The sequence below is a fragment of the Castor canadensis genome, chromosome 15 (assembly GCF_047511655.1).
Source record: "Castor canadensis chromosome 15, mCasCan1.hap1v2, whole genome shotgun sequence".
Lineage (NCBI taxonomy): Eukaryota > Metazoa > Chordata > Mammalia > Rodentia > Castoridae > Castor > Castor canadensis.
The window spans coordinates 64,593,717-64,609,456 of NC_133400.1; positions in this window are offsets into that span (position 1 = coordinate 64,593,717).

Here is a 15,740-nt window from a genome sequence, read left to right on the forward strand (position 1 = left end):
ATCTTTTAAGAACTCATCCTTCTCAAACGGTATCTAAATTCTAGAGAGGTCTCTAACACATTTGAGTCTTCTTGGCTCTTATGAATCAAATTGCAAAAAGTAAAGTCTGCTGAAAAGAAAACAACTGCTGGTCCCCAGAGGTTGAGGTTCCCAGGGGTTGAGGTTCCAGGTCAGAATGACTTTTGAAGAAGAGAATAAAGACCTCTTCCAGAACTCTGTCTCAGGCTACTCCCTTTGTGACCCATAGAAGTCTCCTGTTTTCTCTAGGGCTGACCTTGAGTGAATCCAGTTCCCTACACTAGTTTCTGTCCCCAGGGTTTTCCCTAGGGCAGTGAGCAGTAGGAACCTTAGAATCTGGCAGTTACGTTTGCCAATCATCAGACTACCTGCTTTCCACTGGCCCTCCTAAGTCTAAAATTTTAAAGAGTCACAATGTTTTCTTCCAACTTAGTCCCTTTGAGCCAAGAAATGACTTTATTAATTGTATTACTTTAGACACAAAAATGATAGAAGAATTCTTATAATCTTACTTTCATAAAAATTGAAATGTTTGTTTTTGCCAGTTTCACCTGAGAAAGGAACTGTTTATATTTAATCTGGTTTGTAAGATTGAAATTCTATCCTAAACCCCTCCCCCAAATGAACAAAAGTCCTAAGGCACAGTCCAATGCTCCATGGTCTCCCACATGCTGGTTGGTCCAGGACTCAAAAAAGAAACTGCTAGCAGTGACTGATTCTGCAGTATTTGAGAGCTCTGACATCATTCACAGTCACGGCCACAGCTAGTGAAGTACCCTGTGAGCAGCACTTCCTGCCTTGTCTGTGAACTACAGACTACATCAGGAAATAAAGTTTATTAAATTACATTTTCTGGCTGTGTCTAGCCATTTGTTTAAATAGCCACAGTATCTATGACATCAGGGACAAGGCCAATGGAAGAACTTGTCCATAGATTATTCTTTCAAAAATGTTTAAAAAAGGGAGACCAGATGTTTCCTTTTATGTTACAAAGGGCTTGGGAACAAAAAGTATGAAGAACCTCTTTGAAAGATCCACTTGACTTCTTTCTTGGTACCTAAGAGGACTGATGACCAGGTTCTACCAGGGTATTGCACCCATTTTCCAGAGCAGAGCTTGGCATGTAACAGATGCCCCAAAAAATGTTAAACAAATGTATGTACAGCTCTGGTAATTTAACGCTTTAAGTGCTGAGAGTTAATTTGCTTAGTTATAAACTCATAAAAGCAGAGACGAGAGCTTTATAAAGCTTGCCAAAATTAGCTGTAAATATTTGTTGAAACAAATTGGCCAAGAGTTCTTCTAGTTTGGGGGAATGAGCATGTTAGGTTAAAAATGTATCTAGGTAGCCAGGCATGGTGCATGTCTGTAATGAGATGCTGAGGCAGGAGGATGGCAAAGTTGAGGCTGTCCTGGGTCATGTAGCATGATCCTGTTTAAAAAAACTTAACAAAAATGTGTATGTATATTACGAATCTGGTACTTCTTGAAAAATCATTTACTGATTCATTGATGACACGTGAACAAACATATGGTCATCTTTAACCATAAATGATGCAACGTATTTCAATAAAGGAACATTACTCAAGGCCATGATTTTATGGATGTCAATTTGATAGCTTTAGGATAAAACACTGAGTCATTTATGATACAGAAAAATGGAATTGCCCTAAATGTTCAACAGCAAGGAACTTGTTAAATAAATTATGATGCTTTCATACAATTATGTTTTTGGTTCAAAAAAAAAATCCTGGGAGAGTTTACATATGTAAAGTCAGAAAGAATTGGAACAGAAACTTCTTTCCTACCCCTACCCATTTCCTAGTGTTCTTCCACAAACTGTTTCCCTTCTCCTTTCTAACACAACACAGTTTTGTTGCATTTTCTGTCCTTCAGGGCACAGCTGTGTACCTCAGGGAGGCAGGGCCAGCTCTGCCCAGGGTGTGAGTCATCAGTGGTGGAGGCAAAGTCCCCTGGCTGGTGAGAGGATGAGGCACTCAGAGTGAGATTATGACTGATTTGTGCCTTTATTATATTCTTCTTTGTACTTTTCTATAGTTTCCAAGTTTTCTATAATAAAATATATTATTACAAATAAAGTAAAAAGGTATTCTGAAAAACTAGGTAAAGTGATCCCCAGCACCATAAAAAAACAGAGGCACTAGCTGTGGCTGGGTACTGGGGGCTCATGACTGTAATCCTAGCTACTTGGGAGGCTGAGATTGGGAGGATCTTGGTTTGAGGCAAGTCTAGACAAATAGTTCGAGACACCACCCCCATCTCCAAAATAACCACAGCAAAAAAGGACTATGGTCATGTGCTTTTTGCAAAGCACAAAGCCCTGAGTTCAAATCCCAGTCCCACCAAAAACAAAAAGAATAACAAAGGCACTAGTGAGATGCTGCAAATTGTATATACGTTAATTTCACTGGCTTGTAAAACCATTAAGCCTTAGTATTTGTTCAGTTTAGTGAAGAGGTGGTGGGCAGGGAAGGCTGGATTAATTCTAGAAGAGTGAGAATGCGCAGGACTACTTGGAAGAGGTAAGGTTTAGGGCCTCTGGCTCCATTGTTCCTGATTTGGTTGAGGGGAACTGAATGACCCTCTTCATAAAATTATCATCTCATCCATGCCAGATGCTTTGCAAAAACATAGTCTCCTTTCATTGTAGTAAGAATTCGGAAAGCAGGTGTCATCAACCCCATTCTGTAGAGGTAGCAACTGAAGCTCAAAAGTGCACACAAGTAACAGATAATAATGCAGCTATGACATTAAGCAGCAAGTGCAGCTGCCCTCATAGACAAGCTTACTGGGAGTGAAAATCATAGAATAAGAAGTCAAGAGACAGTTTTTTTTCAGACACACATATTCACACACAAAATCCTGTTGTGATTGTAAATGACAATAACCCAACTCACAGTACTCAAGTGAGAATAAGAGTTTATTGCTTTGCCCAGATAGGAAGGAATAGGATTGATCAAGCAGACTTGACGAGGGCCAAGTAGCGGCCTGAAACATTATTTCTACCTAAATACAGTGTCCCAAGACTGCAAGGAGAGGGCACAGAGTACCTTGTCAAATGCCAGCAATGATGTTACCCACCTCAAAGCTTAAGATCCAAAGCAACCGTTAAGAGTAAAAGTGTAACTGAGGTCAAGTTGGCCCCAAAAAAGCCATGTCAAATTTTTTTGGAAAGAATTTGCATCATTTTGTTATTGTTTGCATATTATTGTCTGTCCTTAAAAAAAAGTCAATATTGCCTAATAAATCTACACACAGCAAATTACTCTATTCCCACAGACAGAGGAACTTCTACTTCCTGTCATTCAGTAGCAAAGAACACTGACCACAGAATGACCTTTTAATGTTAGGCTTTAATCAGCATTGGGTTCAATGCTTGTCTTCCAGTTTGGTGAGGATTTATTTGTATTTTAGAATCTCTGATTGCATCATTACTGCAAGAAGGCAGATTTTCTATTTTCTTTTTTCAAGTTGGCAATTTTTTTCTGCAAGGACTCATTAGTAAATATTTTAGGTTTTGCAAACCATCTGACCTCTGTTGGAACTTCTCAACTGTCTCTGAAGTGCAAAAGCCACTGTGGCCAACATGTAAACAAATGAGCAGGCATGTTCCAATAAAACTTTATTTTGTAAAACAGGAAGTGACTCAATTTTGCTTCACAGGCCTTGGTTTGCCAATTCCTGTCCCAGATAGCTGATTTTCTTTTAAAAATTTGCTGATTAAAGCACCATCTTGGGGAGGAGATTGGAATTTAGCTCAGAGGTAAAGCATTTGCCTAGCGTATGCAAGACCCTAGGTTTGATCCTTAGCACCACACACACAAAATCAGTCTGTCAGTCTGAAATGGAGATTTTTTTTCTACCTGTTTTGTATTTCTGTTAATTTGGGGAAAGGAATAATCTTATCAGGGCATGTTAAAAAGTTAGAATTAAGAGAATCATTCCAATAGAAAAATAGGTTTAAAGTCTCAAACCTTGCTGGACACCAGTAGCTCACACCTGTAATCCTAGCTACTCAGGAGTCAAAGGTCAGAAGGACTGCATGGTTAGAAGCCAGTCCAAATAGATAATTCACAAGAACTTATATCAAAAATACTCAGCACACATACACAAAAGGGGCTGGCAGAGTGGCTCAAGTGGTAAAGCACCTGCCAAGCAAATGTGAGACCCTAAGTTCAAAACCCTATACCACAGGTTAACATTTGCTAATGTACAGCAATAAATACATACACTACCTTATTTAACCTTAAAAAAAGGATTCATTTTTGGTGACAGTTATTACCATCTTACTCTACCATGACTAAAACATCCTGTAAAAGTATAACTTTGGGCTTGGGGGTGCAGCTCTTGTTTGCAGGCCTGGGATTTGATCCCCATTATCACAAAAACAAAAAACAATATATAAGTTTAACTTATATGTATACAGTAACCTTGGGAACCAGGTGTATCAGGCACTATTCTCTTTACTTTCAGGTACAAACAACCTTGAAGTGGAGGAGGTTACCCAGTCCTTCCTGTGTCAGGTATCTAAGCACCAGCAGATTACTGGACTCCAAGTTCACACTCTCCCATTCTGCCATACCTACCAACTGCTCTCATCAACATATAAACTCGTTATTTTGCGATTGCCTTACAGATTGAAAAAAATATATTTTCAGCTGCAACTTTGAACTATTTTCTTAAAAATCATAGTGAACAAAAGTGGTGTTTGAGCACATCACTTAAGTCAGTGGAATGAAGAGGTAGGAATAGATACAAGTCTTCAAACTGTGCTCTGTGGACTTCTCAAGGTGATCTTGAGGAATCCTTTCTGTGACTACATGTTCCACAACCAATGTCATGGTCATGCCCCAGAAATGAAAATGTAGACTGCAAAGAAGGCTATGTACAAGTTTTAATTTTTTTGTTTCATTATATTAGTGATTCCTGAAGCAAATACATTATTTTGCTGAGTGATTTACTAGGCTAGATCATCTTTCTTCCAGTTTTTGTACTTTTTGACACTTTCACTTAAGAATCAAATGTATATCTGAATGTGAAAAATCTGTAATGAGAACAGCAAACATATTATTTTAACAGAAAAGCAATTTGACAATTCCCATACATTGATGGTTTCAATAAAATTTGTTTTGCATTTAACTTATGATCAATGGTCTCTAAACTAATATTCCATTACTCTCAGGAATAAGTGATGTGTCAGCCAGAATAGTGGAGTTTAGAGGAACTTTTTTTTTTGTCTATAGCATTTCTTTTACTTCAAGTGTTTAGTTTTCCACCCAGGGATAGGGATTGAACCTAGGTTCTTGAGTATGCTAGGCAAGCGCTCTACCACTAAGCTATACTTCCCACCCCTAGAAGACCTTTTACCATCAGCTATAAACTGTATCCAACTAGCATTCCTTCATCCACAAGTCTTGGAAGCCTTGGTTTTGGTCTTGGTTACCAATTTAGTCATTTTCCTCAAGATAATTCTTAAGGTATTTAATTTTTTAAAAGCAGTTTTAGGTTCATAGCAAAATTAAGCAGAAAGAATAGAAAGTTCCCTGTCTTAGTATCATACAGAGCAGTTCACTGTCCCCCAAATCCCTGTGTGCTGCCTTTCATTTCTTCTTCCCCCTGACTTCTCTGCTCCTTCTCTGTCTGTACAGTTTTACCTTTTCCGGAAATTTGTGCATGCAGTCAGAATCATACAGAATTTAGCCTTTTCTATCTGCCTTCACTTATGAATATAATTACTCACCTTCTGTACACTTTGGTGAGGGGTCTGATTTCTTAAGTTGAGCTGTTTGTTTTCTTTTTGTTGAATTTTAAGGGTACTTTGGATAGCAGTCCTTTAAAGGATGTTTTTTTGGGGAACATTTTTTCCAGTCTATGGTTTGTTTTCTTATTCTTTATACAGTGTATTTCACAGAGAATCCAAAGACAATTTTATTTCTGGAAACTTGCTTTTCTTCTGTGCCATGGGGCTTTGGTCTGCACAACCCTGTCCTCTTCCTTCCCCTGCCCCTCCCCCTCCTTCTTTTGAGACAGAGTCTCACTGTATAGCCCATGTTGGCCTTGAGCTGTGTAGCCCAAGTTAGCTTTAATTTTCTATACTCCTGCTCCAGCCTCCTCAGTGCTGGGATTATAGATGTGTACCACTATGCTCAGCTTGATCTAGATCTTCTTAAACAGATTCAACCACATCCTCCTTAATAACCAACAATGACTATGGGGGAATATCAAATCAACTTCCATGTGGCCACAGAAGCCTCAGGTAGACCCTAAACTTATGACATGTTTGTGTAGACACGCATATTTACTTGACTGGGTCACACAGGTGATCTATGACAGGAAAAAAAGGGGGAAAAAACCCTCAGCTTTCTTTATTAAAAAATATAGCGCTAAAACTATTCTGTGTGATAGTCTGATGGTAGATACATGCCATTATGCATTTTGCAAAACCCATAGAGTGTATAACACAAAGAGTGAAACTTAATGTAAATTACGGGCTTAAGTAATAATGTATCAATATTGGATCATCAATTATAATAGACACACCATACTAATATTAATAATAGGAAAAGCTATGTGTCTGTGGGTTTAAGGGGCATACAGGAAGTCTATCTACTTTTTGCCCAATTTTTATGCGAATTTAAGCTACTCTAAAAATAAAGCCCGCTAAGTTAAATGAATACAGTATCTCAATTTTGTAACATAAAATTATATTATAAAACTTCGGAAACAAAATGGTATGGTACTGGTATAAAAAATAAACACATAGTCCAATGGAACAGAAGAGGGCCCAGAAATAAATCCAAACACACAGTCAGCTCGTTTCTGAGAAGGGCACCAAAAAGCCTCAATAGGGAAAGGACACGGGGGACACTTGCAGGAAGATCCCAGTCAGAGGTTAGCCAGGCAGAAGTATGAGACCTTATCTGAAAAGCTACAAAAGCAAAAGAACTAGACGGAGAGTCTGCGCCTCTAGTAGTAAATTGCTGGCCTAGCAAGCATGAAGCTCTGAGTTCAATCTGGGTTTGCTCAAGCCAGGAAAGAAGTGAACACCAGCTGAAGGTAGGGTGAACTCATAATGAACTCCATTCATCCACCTGTTTTCTTTTGCCTGCATCTGATGAGTAAACTGAGGCAGGGCCAGGCCGGTCTCAGTCCATTTGTGCTGCTGTACCAAAATACTATAAACAGGGTAATTTGTAAAGAATAGAAATTAATTTTCTTGGGTGATGGAAAGTCCAAGATCAAGGTGCCACCTGTTGAGTTCTCTGGTGAGGGCCACACTCTGCTTCCAAGTGGACTTGTACTGCATCCTCCTGTGTGTGTGTGTGTGTGTGTGTGTGTGTGTGTGTGTGTGTCCCCACATAGAAGGTAGAACAGCCAGGGAGCTAAAAGCTACAGAAGCCCCCTTTTACAGGGGCCTTAATCCCACTTTTGAAGGAGGAACCTTCTGCTGAATGTCACTCCTTTGGCCACCATATTTAGACAGGTGAATTTTGGTGAGTGCTCATTCCATGATAGAACCAAAAAGACCCAGAATACTCTTTATCTCTGCATGTGCTATTATCCTCGTTGCTTCTCTAAGTGAGAAAGCTAGTGCGAATGTCAAGGTCAGATTTGGGCATGAGATGCTCCTACACTTCAAGTCAAAACCCAATTCTGGATATAAGCTCTGCAGAGCTCTGTGTTTAGGAACATGTGTAGCTAATGACAAAATGGACACTGCTTTCAACTTACCTGCTGCAGAAAGTCCATGGAGAGAGAACTGATTGGATGATTCAGATGGGTTTTTGGAGGGGTCCATGATCATAATCACATAATGCTCAAATTGTTAACACTTGAAGCATATCTTATCAAAACAGCTTCTGCATCACAAGCATCAATAGGAAATAGACACTCATAAAACTGTGGTGTTGACTTTGACCTAGAAATGAATCTGCTGTACTTTATCTTTGGGCAAGTACTTGCTTATCTGTGTGCAAAGCCTTAATGGGGTTCAGGTAGAGTTTCCTTTAATAGGGAAACACCACTGAGGGACTCTCAAGGTGTCATCAAGAGGACATGGGTTAAAAAAAAGTCAAATTTGATTACCACTCTTTTTTGGGGGGTGGAATCTGTTAGTTGTCACAAACATCAAAGCAATTACCTCAGGTTTACATAACAATCCTTTCTCCTTGTTAGCAAGGCTGTCTTATATTTCTGGCCTGTATTTGCAACACTTGAACTTTCAGAATGCTCCAAGATCTCAGAGATTTTGTCTTAGATCATAAGCTACACTGTTCTATTTAGAATTTTTGTTGGTTTTCTCTTTAAAAATAAGCAGGCTGGAGATGTAGTTCAGTAGTAGAGTGTTATCCAAGGCCCTGGGTTCAAAGAAAAAAAATAATAAACCCAAAAGAAGTAGCAAAGCTCTCCCCGCCCGCCACCCCCCCACCCCACCCGCCTGGTTCTGCCGGTTCAGGCACTGTTTAGCAGCCTCTCATGGGATGACAGTCTCCAGTTGCTCACGTGACTTTTGAACAGTCAGCAGTGATGTGTACAAGGCCGACTTCGTTCCACACCTCGCTCCGTCACTGCTACCTAAGGCAAGTGACTCAGTCTTCTCTCCGGGTTTTTTTCCCTTCCACCAGCAGTTTCTCGCTATATATGGTAATCATGCCAGCACGCGCGAGCCGCTTGCTTCCCAGGAAAACTGGAAAGTGAACTCACATTAACAAAAACCTCAGCACCGTTGGCCACATTAGTCTTCTCTGCCAGTGACCGCAAGTCAGGTACTAAAGCGGTTGCATATTCGTGGAGCAATGTCACTCCTCACCCCGACTTGCGCTGGGGAGCGGCGGGGACACGTGCGCTCCTCCTGCAGCCTAGCCGGGCTGCACCACGTCCTGCACGGAGTCCCCAGGGCTGCGCCTTCACCAGGACGCTCAGCAAAGCGCTGTGATGCTAAAACGCTCACAGCGGGGAAACGAGGCTCAGATTAAGGATTTGCTCAAAGTCACTCCTAAATCTCCCGACTCGATAAGCAAGCTGCGGTTTAGGATTCCTTTACTGGGTGCAAACACCTGCTGTCACATAATCAACTCTCCTCCCACTCTAAAGAAAACAAAGAGCGAGGGAGGAAAGAGCAGGCACACCGGAGTCCTGTGGGGCTCAAACACAACTCCACTGAAATGATACTTTTTTTTCCTAGTGAGGATAATCACGGAAAAAACCCAAGGTTACTGAAAACTACCAGAAATTCAAGGAAAAATGTGCAAATAAGAAATCTTTTAACTGTACCTGATTATGTATCTTCTTCCCTCCCTCCTCTCCTCGCGCCCCCCCCCACCCCGTACCCTGGGGAAAAAATCCTCAAAGCAATTACCTAAAACCAGTGGAGGACTTACTGAGGGAATTGTAAGTAGAGTTCTCACCCAAATTTCTTATTCAAATAAGATAATGTTTATTTTGCTTTCTAGATATAGTTGGGTAATAGGTGGGAGGAAACTGGACGTTGCTAGAATATTTTAAAGTACGCGGAAGTCCCCGTGGGTAGGTTTAGGTTCCTTTGGGATGGACATGAGAATCACTACATTGGTGCAAGGACACTGACTGGAAAATAGACCTCAGAAGAGCGTGATTAAAACCAGTGTTATTCCACTTCTCATAGCAACTCGATCTTAGAATCAGGGTTGAAGCCCACAGCCAGCTGCTTCCTACTAAGTAGGTCTCAGCACAGGCCTATCCAGAATCAGAAGAACAAACTGAATTTTCCTGAAAGCAGCGTTTCATAACGTTTTTCCTGCGACGCCAGGTTATTTCTCAGGATGTATGACTTTGAGAAGTCTCATCTCAAGGTCATTCATTCCCATTATACTTTCCACTGTCCTACCCCAACTGTCCTAACTATGACAGCAAAATTAATTAATTAAAGCGTTATAATCAATATAGTCACGTGTCATGACACCATCATTACCATTTTTATTGTTTGATCTTTCCAGCATTTCTTATTTAGGCAATACATAAAACGTAAAGTCAATCAAACAAAACTGGGGAAAAAAAGTCTAAACGTCCAACACACAACAAAAATTTGTACTCCTGTGTCAGTAGTCTAAAAAAAAAATCTTCCCTTACCTTTTTCAGTAGAATGCAGATGTTAGGTAAGATAGTCTGTAGTTCCTTTTGTGATGGCAGAGGACAGATGGAAATGTATCGGCTATAATGCTTAATTTTTCCATGCTGTGGCTTTTTTTTTTTTTTTTTTTTTGTGGAATGGAGAGAAAGTAGTTGTTGTCTGACACCTAGTGTACTAAACTGGAATTGCAGCTTCCCACTGTGTCCAAGGTGACTAAAATTCAGAAAATAGTGTGCTAACCCAAGAAAGGATGAAAAGATTCTACAAGTGATTCTACTTTCTGAACTTCAGGGATCCACAGGTTAAAAATACTAAGAAGGCATAACACTTTACTTCAAAACTAGTGAGCAAGGGTTTGATATTAAATCAAGAAAACCACAGGTGCGGGACCACGCAATGAATAGCTAGCAATGTGCGAGGAAATGTCACCAACATATGTCTGTTCCATTCAGAATACTCTGGGGAGCAGTGACTTCAAATGAAGTCCCCATAAAGCAAAGAAAGCAAAAAAGTGCTAGCATATACTCTTTCAAACAGAGCAGACCCAAACACCTATTTTTCCCCCCTCTCCACTGGGGTTTGAAACTGAGTCTCGTGCTTGCTTGCCAAGTCCCCCAGCCCTTTTTGCTTTATTTTTCACCTCGTCTTTTTAATTTATTTATTCATTTGTTTATTTTGTCATCCTGTGGACTGGGAGTCATTGGCACATGAACACTGCCCCTCAGCTGTATCCCCAGCCCTTCTTTTGACTTCACACTGTTTCTGTGATCTCTTCATTTATCTTTACCACTACTAAGAATAGGTTGTAGACGATTTTGCATATACTTTTTACCTCCTTACTTCTGACCATACCATCTACCATTCTCAGGCTAACTGTTGCTTCACTGTTATTTGAAAACACTCTGGAAATCTGTTTCTCTTCATTCTGAATACCTCCTTCATCCATTTCTACTGCTGCTTTAAACCAAAATGCATCCTATCTGCACAGTTTGATTCCCCTGCTCTTCTTGAACACTTTGCCAGTCACCTCATGACCATCTTGCTTGTTGCTGCTTTCCAATCTTCCTTGAGAAACGTCTGTCCTTCCCATCCCCAGCTCCTTATCTTTCAGGATCTAGCCCCTCATGTCATTGACTCTTGCTGTGAAATCTTAGAGAAATTGTAGATGGTGCTCTACAATGGGGTACCTATGGAAATGCTATCAAATGGTTGACTATTCTTTCACAGGCTTTGATCTCATTTCATCACAAATCTATTGTAAGATACTCCATGCCAGATACGACTTCCTGTTCCTTCTACAGTCCTCTACACTTCTGGAAACACTGTGGGCTCCAGAAGATACTCATTGATTGGTTTTCTTCACCCTCAGCTCAGCGTTCTGCAAGGAAGCTGATGTTCTTAGTCCTGTTTTACAAATGCGATGCCCAGGCCCTGAGGCTTTGCAGGCTTGCTCTTGTTAGTGACAGGGCCAGCACAGGAGCTCTGGTGTCTCCTCCCTCTCTGATGCTCTTTCCAGAACTCTGCTGCCATCAGACTGGCACTCACAATGTGATGCACCCAATCCTTCTTTCTTTTCAGATGGGCTTATAGGTGCAGGCTCATTTTGTAGGGAGCAAGCAGGTCACAAACTATGAGCAGGGTGTGTGGTGGTGTGCCTGCCTGGCAATTTCAGTTCTTTCTGGGTGGTTATACCACATGTTCAGCCCACACCCATTTGTCCCTCCTGAAAACCACAAACTGGTGTTCTGGAAGATATGACATTCTTTCACACAGCCCTCTGATTAAGTGACTGGCCTGTTTACTCCATCAAACAGCTCTGGATCTAAATTCCTCTTGCCCTTCTGGCTTTCTAAAGGTGTCCTGGGGAATGGAGCTCACTGCAAGTGAGGGGCGTGTAAAAACAACAACTGCCTGGCTTCTTTTACCAGAGTTGTTAGGGAATGATGGCAGTCAACAGTGCTTTTAGGTAGTTTTTCCTCTAGCCACAGGGTGGATTCATTTTCCTCATGGTGTCTTTTGTTTCCTTCATTTCACAGGATTATAGCATCAAATCCCTCAGTGGTAGAGCACGTAGTTAACATGCACAAGTCTTGGGGTTCCATTTCCAACATCAAACCAAGAAAAGGAAATCTGTCTACCTTGCATTTGTTCCCTGGTGCCTGGTTGGGGCTCTGAAGTATTGGGTTATCTGCCAGGAGGATGGGTAACAAAATGAAAATATACTCTCTACATGTAGTTAAGAGTTTGGAGGAATGACATTGATGTAATTAGTACTATTTAATAATAAGAGAAGAGGAGCTAACAGGACCATTGAGCAATACCACTAATTTAGAATAATTGTGTGTAATTAAACGAAAAGCAGTAGAGAAGCTTATATTGGTTCTTTAAAGAACCAAATAAAATAAAAATCTAATTACGCAGTTGTAACAAGTAACTTTTATAATCGCAAACTATACCAAACTATAAAAAAATTCATGTAATACTAGCAGGAAATTTTAAAATAAGAATTAGGATTAACTGGGAACCTGCCATATAATGCATCAGGTATAGAACTCACAAGGAGCCCAGAACTATCACCACTGAGAACTCTCCCAAAGATAATAACACCACCAAATGCAGCACCAGAGGACATTTCCTTCTGTTTTCCCAGCAGATCATGGGAAGGCAGACCAGCTTCTCATACTCCTATTTTGTAGGCTTAGAAAGTCAAATGGTTTTTAACCCACAGTGTGGTGGTGAATGGGGTGGGGTTGCTTGTCCTGAAGCCAGGCTTTGTGACTTGGCTGTGAACTGACTATTCATACACCTATAATACTGACTATTCAGCCTTGAGAATGTGTGTACATAAAATATTGTTTTTCTAGTCCTATGAAACTTTGAATAGCCTGAAAAAATTTCCATTGCAGTTCCTTGGAAGAAAATTCATTTAAAAAAAGGACTTGTACTAGGGAGGTAGAGGCAGGAGGATTGTGAGTTCATGACCAGATTGGGCTACATAACAAGACCCTCTTCCAGCAGGGTGTGGTAGTGTATTCTGTAATCTCAGCTACATGGGAGGTGTAGGCAGCAGGATAAAAGTCCCAGGTCAGCCCCAGACAAAATTGTAAGACCCTATCTATAAAAAACCTAAAGCAAAAAGGGATGGGTATATGGCTCAAATGCTGGAATGCTTGTCTAGCAAGCAAGAAGTCCTGAGTTCAAGTCCCAGTGCCATAAAAAAAAGATCCTGCCCCTCCCTCAGTTAAAAAGGCTGGTTCTATACATTTCATTGCATGTGAGTTACTTAGATCTTTTTTTTTTTTATTGTAGTGGTACTGGGGATCACATCCAGGGCCTTGCACATGCTAAGCAAGTGTTCTACCACTGACCTACAGCCCCAGCTCTTAGTTACTTAAATTTTAATGAATCTTCCTGTCATTTCACATGAAACTTAGGTAATGAGGAAGACAAAGACTGGATTCAGGTCCATGGTTTCTGGCTAGTTAGTTTTTTTTCTTGTTGTTACAAATACCTGAAATGAACAACTTCAAGGAGATTTAGTCCAGTTCATGGTTTTAGTCCTCAGTTGCTAGATAACATGCCTTTGGGGCAGAACATCATGGAAGTGGGAAAATGTGGTGGAAGAAGTTCTTTGCCTCCTGGCAGTCAGGAAGCAGGGGGAGAGAGAGAGAGAGAGAGAGGGAGACCAGGGATAAGATGCTCCCAAGGACCCACCCCAGTGACCTACTTCTTTCAGCCAGTCTCCATCTCCTAAAGACTTTAGCACCTCCGAAATAGTGCTACTATCTGGGGACCAAGCCTTTTAACATATGTACCTATGGAAACATTTCATGTTCAAGCCATAGCATGACCCACTTATTGGGCAGCAACATGTGAATAGCTACTTGCTATTCTAAGTAACTGGGGTCAGATCCCCTGTGGCCTGGAAAGTCTGCAGAGTCAGTAAACCTTGAACAAGGATGCCACCAAACAATATGACCACAGAGTTGAGACCAGAGAGCCCACGGAAGCTACTGCTTATCTTTGACCGTCCTCAAATTTATCTGAAAGTCCCAAATTATGTTTTCTATTTCATGTGACAGCCTTGAATATGTAGATGGGGTTGCCACCATGGTATAGTGGAACATCAGATTTCCTGTTGAGAAACAATTCTGAGTAGCTTTCACAAGTCAATTTGGTAGAAAATACCCTATCGACTTTTTGTGTACAAAACTTTAGTTTCTGATTTCTTGAGTGCCTAGGGAAGGTTAGTGCCACTAACTTGATTGATTAGAACAGAGATGTGCCTTTTAAAAGATTGGATTTCTGTCCTTAAAGGGCCAAGTTCAACTCTCAGGGGGGAGACTGCCCTTCTAATTCTTTTTTCTCACTAAGCATTTGTGCCTTTTTTCTCACCCCTTGAAATAACAAACTGTAGAAGATCATAGTGTGTGAACTGCCCTCACAGGCCCAGGTCTAACAATTATCATTTATTAGTAGAAAGGGATAAGCTGGAAAGATCCACAACCTACAAGCAAAGCCAGAAATGTTTTCTCATTACAAGTGACATCTGAAGGAGTGCACCCTTACAAGGAGTGGATTCAGTTAGGAGAGTTTAAAACTGAAGAGCGCTTGGTAACAGTCTTGCAGGCTGGGCTGGTGGCCCTGGAGGATACCATGCCACTGTCTCACTAGAACTGTGACTCACTGTCCTTCTGTCTGATGGCATACACCACAAAAGCATTCTCTACCTTTCTATTAAAACAGGTTTTAGGCTGCCAGGTGGGACCATTTCTTGTGGCCCCTGTGTCCAAGTCCCATCTACATTAAGATCTAAGTGTCCCCAGTACAAATGGGAACCTCATTTACACAGATATAAACACTTGGAGATGTTCTACACAGGGACTTATTGTGAATCATACCTCTATATCTCAATCTATTATAAACTGGGATCTGCATAAGATGGTAAGTCAGTTGGTAAGGCTGTTTTTGCCTTTTAAAAATTAATTGGTTTTGACTAGAGAAAATATGTGCAGAATTTGGGAATTGTAAAAAAAATCTCTGTCTAATCTTACTCCAAGAATCTAGTTTACTTCTTTGGAGACACCTGTTTTTACCCATTTCTTTGTCTTTGAAGAGGTAGCCCATACCTACACTCACACTAGAATCACAGATATGTGTTATATGTGCTCACGACTTCTCAGTAAGTTGTTATATTGCGCAAATAGTTCCACACATTATTTTTTTTTCTTATTTTATTATTCATATGTGCATACAAGGCTTGGGTCATTTCTCCCCCCTGCCCCCACCCCTCCCCCACCACCCACTCTGCCCCCCTCCCTCTCCCCCCCACCCCCTCAATACCCAGCAGAAACTATTTTGCCCTTATTTCCAATTTTGTTGTAGAGAGAGTATAAGCCATAATAGGAAGGAACAAGGGTTTTTTCTGGTTGAGATAAGGATAGCTATACAAGGAGTTGACTCACATTAATTTCCTGTGCGTGTGTGTTACCGTCTAGGTTAATTCTTTTTGATCTAACCTTTTCTGTAGTTCCTGGTCCCCTTTTCCTATTGGCCTCAGTTGCTTTTAAGGTATCTTCTTTAGTTTCTCTGC